General features: G+C 41.9%; 1 protein-coding gene across 6 annotated transcripts in view; it reads left to right on the top strand.

Moving 5' to 3' along the window:
• Window positions 1-7,185, top strand: part of Pdss2 (prenyl (solanesyl) diphosphate synthase, subunit 2) — a 246,635-nt gene that overhangs the window by 94,557 nt on the left and 144,893 nt on the right. The gene's annotated exons all lie outside the window — the stretch shown is intronic.

Raw genomic sequence — 7,185 nt, forward strand, 5'->3', positions numbered from 1 at the left:
AGAGTTCAGAGAACAGCTTGCAGGTCGGTTATCTCCTTCCTCATTTGGTTCCAAAGGCCAGACTCAGACTCAGCACCAGGCTGGCCATGCCCTCTTTACCCACTTTCCCTTACTGCTACAAGTATGATTGATTGATTGATTGATTGATTGATTGATTGACTTTACATACCGCAAAATGCTTAATAAGTAACTTGTGTTCAGGGGTACTTGGTGTAAGCTCTGTTTTCTCTTATCTGCAGTACTTTGGCTGGAAATTGATCTTTCCTGGGAACACTTTATGGGGGTGGGGAGATGCCTTGGGATTCTGCAGGTGTGTCACGCTGTGCGTGGCATTTTCTGACTTCATGGGCTCATACTGTTCCTAAAGCCAAAAAGCACCTTGTCCTGTTGGGGCCACTCCCTCTGTCCCTCTGTCACGCCTGCTCACAGCCTAGCAGAAAAGGAGATAAGGCTGGCTTCTTGGTGCCCTTTGAGGAAGCAGTGAAAGCAGGAACTGAAGGCTGCAAGCCTGTGTGTATCCTTTTCCTTCCAGCTTTTCAAGCTGAAACTCTCCATTTAGCTTACACTGTCGTGAAGGTGAAAGGGGAAAATGTTACATTAAATATTTAAAACATGCTTTTCTGTTTTCTGATTAGCTTAGAAGCTAGAATCTTTGAGGGTTTGGTCAGTTAATAATTGCATAGGTTTTGGTTTGGCTTGGCTTTTTTCCCCATAGCACAGATCAATAGGTATGGATCATGTTTAAACAGGAATTTTGGTGCACCTGTAACCCATATATTTTTAGAAGTAATACATTCCTATCTCAGTGAGAATAGGATGTCTATGTCAGCATCAAGGCACTGTTGTTTTGATTGTTCCTTTCAAAGAACTTTTTGGTATTAAAAAGTTTTGTAACCACATGGGAATTTTTTTTTCCTGTTTCAAACTCTATTAAGATAAACATTACAACTTTAAAGTCATCTCATATTGAGTTTAAAATTAAAAAATAAAATTTGTATCAAAAGATGGCCTAGTCGGCCATCACTGGAAAGAGAGGCCCATTGGACTTGCAAACTTTATATGCCCCAGTACAGGGGAACGCCAGGGCCAAAAAGTGGGAGTGGGTGGGTAGGGAAGTGGGGGGGAGGGTATGGGGGACTTTTGGGATAGCATTGGAAATGTAAATGAGGAAAATACCTAATAAAAAATAAGTAAATAAATAAATAGATAAAATAAAATAAAATTGACTGTAATAATTGGTTGTGTTTCTTGCTTCTGATTTTTGGCAAACTGCCCCCCTCCCAAGGAAGGGGAGATGGATTGCCTCACTGTTCTTCACTCTCTGCCCCCCCCCCCAATTCCCCATCCCCCACCCAGGAGGGAGATGGACTGTTTCACTGTTCTTCGCTCTCTCATCTGTTCTGAGGTTTAAAGGAGTTGGCCATCTGGATGTGATGGTGGGTCTCTTGGCTCAAGGCGTGAGTGAGTTCTGGGCTAGCCAGGGTTACATAGTGAGACCCTGTCTCAAAAACAAGCAACAGCAACAGTCATTAAAAACAAAACTTGAAGTAGGTAGTGCTCTCTTGAGTAGCCTTGGTGAGAAGACTGCCAGCGAACCACCAGGGTAGACTGTGTCAATCACCTCCCAGCCTCTGCAGTCTGGGACTTGTTTTGTTTTTCTTTGGCTTCTTTGTAGAGCAGAAGGCCAGGCATGGTGGAGCGGGACTATAATTCCAGCACATGGAGGTGGAGGCAGAAGGATTGCTACAGGCCTGAGGCTAACTAACCTGGGATAGTGGGATATACCCTCTCTCACATGTATGTAACAATAATGACTTGATTTTCCATTTTATTAGATATATTTATAACTGCCAATCTGGGCATCTGCTAGCCATGAGATAATCACTGTTACTTGCCTACTAATGAGCATAAAATTAAAGAAAATTGAACTTTGTATTGGTAGGCATACCTTTCCAGTAGTGAATGGCTGTCTATAATACATTTGGAAGGGGAAGTAACTTATTGCTAAGAAGAACTCTGTGCTTCCTTTGAGAGGACCAGAGCAGCACTCACACTACAGGCCAAGCTGAAGTGCTCACACTCGGTTCCCTGCAGCCACGGGCCATTACTGTGCACTGTTCTTAAGCCGTGAGTGCGTGCTTGTCCTCGTCTCAGTAGCATCAAAGTTCAGGGTTTTTCTTAAAGACAAACAAACAAACAAACAAACCGAAAACAAGCTTTGGGTTTGCTTGTTTTATGTTTTTGTTTTTTCATTTATTTATTTCCTATGTGTATCTCTGGGTTAGTGTGGAGGTCAGAGGATGCGTTGTGAGTTGGTTCTCTGCTTCCACCATGCAGGCTCCCAAGAGCAAACTTAGGATTACCAGCCAACACTTTGCCTATTGAGCCTCCTCGCCTCCTACAAATCTCAAAAATTTGAAGTGTGATTCATATGCATTTGTTTTGACTATCATAAAATTTTAAGATATGTATACATTGGTTGAACTATTATAAGTTTAAGAGACTGTGGACCATGGCCTGTTGTACTGTCTGTCTGTAGGTCTGCTCAGCAGTTTTTGAGTGGTTGACTGAATGTATGTCTGAGCACCATATGTATGCAGTGCCCACAGAGGCCAGAAGAGGGCATCATATTCCCTGGTACTGGAGTTACAGTTGTTAGCTGCCATGTGGGTGCTGGGAATTGAACCTTAGTGTTCTGGAGGAGCAGCCAGTGCTCTTAACCAATGACCTTCCTCCCTCTTCAGGTTCAGGGTGGGGTTTTTGTTTTTTTAAGGTTCATTGTTATTTTATGTATATATGAATGTGTGTGTGTGTGTGTGTGTGTGTGTGTGTGTGTGTATTACATTGTATCTATTGGCGTGCCTGGTAGCCAAGATTGAAAAGAAGAGGGTGTCGGAGCTCCTGTATTAGAGTAGCAGATGGTTGTGAGCTACCCAGTCTGGAGGCTGGGAAGTGAGTCACATCTTGTCCACGCCGGTTTTAACTGCTGAGCCGGCTCTCTACTGCAGTGGTTCCCAAGCTGAGGGTCATGGCCCTTTGGGGGGGGTTGAACAATCCTTCCACAGGGGTCACGCATCAGATATCCTGCATATTAGATATTTACATTATGATTCATAACAGTAGCAAAATTACCATTATGAATTAGCAATGAAAATAATTTTATGGTTGGGGTCCCTACAACATGAGGGACTGTGTTTGCATTAGGAAGGTTGAGAAATATTACTATAGTGCCACAGGCTGCTTAACACACCTGAACTTTATCAGGTACCATATCAAAAAAAAAAAATTAAATTAAATCATTTTGACATTTCTCACCTGAAAGTTTGTTGTCTTCTGTAGTTGTGTTGAGGCCCAGTCCGTAGAGGTGGCAGTGGGAGAACTAAGTGATTCTGTTATATATAGTCTACAGCTTTGTCAGCTTAAGGATGGAAGAATACTCTTAGCTCATTTGTCAGAGTAGAGACTAAGAAAAATAACCAACACTTCAGCTTAGTCATGAGAAATTATTCAATAAGATGTACGAGTAACTCTGACATGCGCTTGCGTGTATGTGTGCCTGGCCGGGACATGCTCTCCTTAAACACACAAATGAATACCTGGTCTCAACTGTTTTGTTTGCTGGGGTCCAAGCTACAAACTTTAAGACTGTTTTTTGTTTTGTTTTGTTTTTTTCTGCTTGTATCAAGATTTCTTAAAATTGAATATTCTGATGAGCAGAGTTCTATCAGTCTGAGTTAGGGCCCTGTCCTGTCCTGTAGCATAAAATCTGAAATCTTTTGGTTTTCGGTTCAGCTTCCTCACTGATCTTGCCTCAAGTATCTCCACACTGAACTGTGGCTCCTCTTGTCCTGGATTTTTACTGAAATAAAGATTCTATCCCAGGTCCACACATGAAAGTACTCAGTTAAGTTCACTAAATGAGAGCCGTGAGTGATCACCGCTATTGTAGTTTAACAATGAGTCGTTAGTCTGACTCTGACTGTTGTCTTTGTATCCCTAGGAAATGTAATATTTCGTCCATAGTGCTTTCGAATCCTCTTTGCAATCACTTCTGTGCTTGTCTGCTCAGCCAGGAACTCAGGTCCCACTAAACAGTTACCTGCTGGTTTGCCAAAACCCAGTAAGTAGTTTTTTTCCAGTATCCATTTAAAAATTTGCAACTTCTACAAGATTTGATCAGGTTTTTGTAACCATAAACTATAAAAGCTTTGTCCTCAGCTGGGCGTGTTGGTGCACGCCTTTAATCCCAGCACTTGGGAGGCAGAGGCAGGCAGATTTCTGAGTTAGAGGACAGCCAGGGCTACACAGAGAAACCCTGTCTCGAAAAACCAAAAAAAAAAAAAAAAAAAAAAGAGAGAGAGAGAGAGAGAGAGAGAGAGAGAGAGCGCGCTTTGTCCTCTCATTATAATACATTAAAAATCAATAAATGTGGGCATGGGCTTGTCACAAAGCAGAGAAACCCAGTGATCGTCTTGAGAAAATACCACATTGTACACAAAGGCAGTAAGAATGCTTAAAAATAAGTTGATGTAAATGAGGCATTGCAAACTATAGGTTGGTGCCTCACCATTAACTTTAATTCTGTGACTTTTGTCAGTTGATGTCGCAACCTTAGTATTATTTTTAAAATAGTTTTTTAGGGTAATTTAATTAAGTAATGTGGTGTTTGCTTGTTTCAGACAGTGTGCCTTTGTTCCTGTCAGAACCTAGCTGGCAGGACATTTCTTCTCCCTTTTGTTAATATTCAGTGTTAGATAATGGTTTCACAAATAATAGATTCCAAGGACCTTTGATCCACCATTACTGTAGAATAAAATGCAACTTAATTTTTTTTTCTGGGCATAATGGTTTTAACCTTGTGTACTAATTTGACTGTGCTTGTGGGGGCAGGTCCTTAAATGAGACGCAAATGAAGGAAAAATTGCTAATGCTGCCGCTGTATGTCTAATGAGCACTGTGTAATAAAGCATAACCTCTTCGACATTCCTCTGGAAAGCGGCGTGATTATTTTGGATGGCTAGCCCTTTGTGGATGGCTCGTTACCGTCTGGCATAATGTGTATTGATAGAGACTGTAATTGTCAACTCCTATTTGACATGCTGCCTCTAATAAATATGGCTTGCATCGCTGGAGCCTGCTAATAGTTATACAGGCAACTGTAATTAAAGAAAAGATTGTTTTAGGTTAGGAATACACATGTATATTTAAAACTTGAAGATCTGTCTGTCTTGCCCTCTCCGATCATCTCCTCTCAGCATATTTGAAGTGTTAGAGTTCCTTTGTCAGTGTAGACAAGCATGTGTGTGTGCACATGTGTGCATGCGTGTGCATGGGAATATGTGTTCATGTCTGTCTGTGTGCGCACACACACGTGTATGTGTTAAGAGCCCTAAGCCTGGTCTCTACACCTAGGTCACCTGAAATTAATCTTTACTGTTTTGATGGTCAGTTACTCACATTTCTTGTCTTTTCCTTTCTTAAACTTTACTTTTTAAACTTTATTTTCCTTTCATTAAAATACACACACACACACACACACACACACACACACACACACATTTTTTTTTTGAGAAGAGAACTGAAAGGATTTCTGGCAAGCCAAATTACAATGAAATATGAATCACATGGATATTGAAAGTGCACAGAATACTATATACAATGTTGGTGGGATGAAAAGTATTAGGTTCAAGGTTAGAATTAGATCCTGCTTCATTTTAGGAAACATTAAGATCTAGTAAATTGTAAATTTTTTAAAAACAGAATTCAAGTTTCAAGAGAATAATATTTCTTCTGCCTCCTGTATAATTATATGTTCTAAATTTCTGGACAGGAAAGTGTACTCTTGGCTTATATACTATAATTCAGATTTCCTATAAAATAGAATGCTTAGTGTAGCATGTAAAATTAGAACATGCGCACCTGCTTATTCTTCTTGCAGAAGACCTTGAAATTAAGGCAGGGCTTGAGTTTTTTCCTAGTAGTATAAAGTATGAAATAATGTTCAAGCCAAGAAAATGGAGACCTGAGAACATAAAAAGAAATAATTGTGGCGAGAACACTACTGTTCATTCACCCATGGATTTGAACCCTGGGCCTGTCCACAGTTCCTGATGCCTCTGAGCCAGCCCTGTGTATGCAGTGGCACAGGGGCTTGCATCACCTCCTTTGCAGAGCCATTGTGGCATGGCAGGATACAGATGGCATCCTGAATTTTGCTGCCTAGTAGAGAATCAACATGGACCAATTTTTTTCTCTTTGTCCTTTGATTCTCTCTTCTTTCTCTACCCACACAGACAATCATACCTCTTGTCTAACACTCTCTGTTGTCTTGGGGTGTCTCGTCTATGAATTAGACCTTTAATTTGGATGAACAACGCTAGCCAGGGCTGTCACCCAGGCAGGCACGCTTCTTGTCGCCTTGTGTGGACTAACTCACTCAGTTCTCAGCAGTCCTAAGAGATGTTATCATTCCCATTTAACAGACAGGAGCAGGGAAGTCTAGGCAGCAGAACTGTCTGGAGACCTGAGAAGGAGGGTCGGGCCCCAGCGGAGGCAATGGCCGAGAGGCCTGAGGACCTAAATCTGCCTGAAGCGCCATCTCCCAAGCCACCAGTGTCTTTGTTTTATATGCCACATCCTGTGCCAATAACTTCTCAATGAAAGGAAAGCACAAGACTGTGAATGCCAGTGATATGCCATCAGCCATGGAAGAGATGGAGTTCCAGCGGTTCCTAACACCTTGAAAGAAGCTCTAGAAGCACACAGGCGGGAGCAGAAAGGCAAGAAGGAGGCTTCAGAGCAGAAGAAGGACGACAAAGACAATTCCGGAGAGCAAGACAAAAGCAGAGAGGAGGAGGAGGAAAATGAAGAAAGAAAGAGGAAGAACAGAACGAAGAGGAGGAAATAGCTGAATGGAGAGTGGGCAGACTGGCATGGTGGGAGGGACCTGAGACCCTGAGATGTGTCTGTGTGAAGCCTCTCCCTGCAAGGCAGAGCCATCTTCGGCACTGGTGCCTGAGATAAACTGACCAGAAAGATCAAAACCAGCTCTTCCCAGATGCAGAGCATCCGAGTTACAGAAACCGGTTTTGCTTCACCAGCCTGCAGTTAGGACTTTTTTGTATAAGCGATTCTGTCTGAGTGACTACATAGTTTGGTATTGCTTGTTTACTTAAAGCATATGGC

This window comes from Mus musculus, chromosome 10, assembly GCF_000001635.26.
Source record: "Mus musculus strain C57BL/6J chromosome 10, GRCm38.p6 C57BL/6J".
Lineage (NCBI taxonomy): Eukaryota > Metazoa > Chordata > Mammalia > Rodentia > Muridae > Mus > Mus musculus.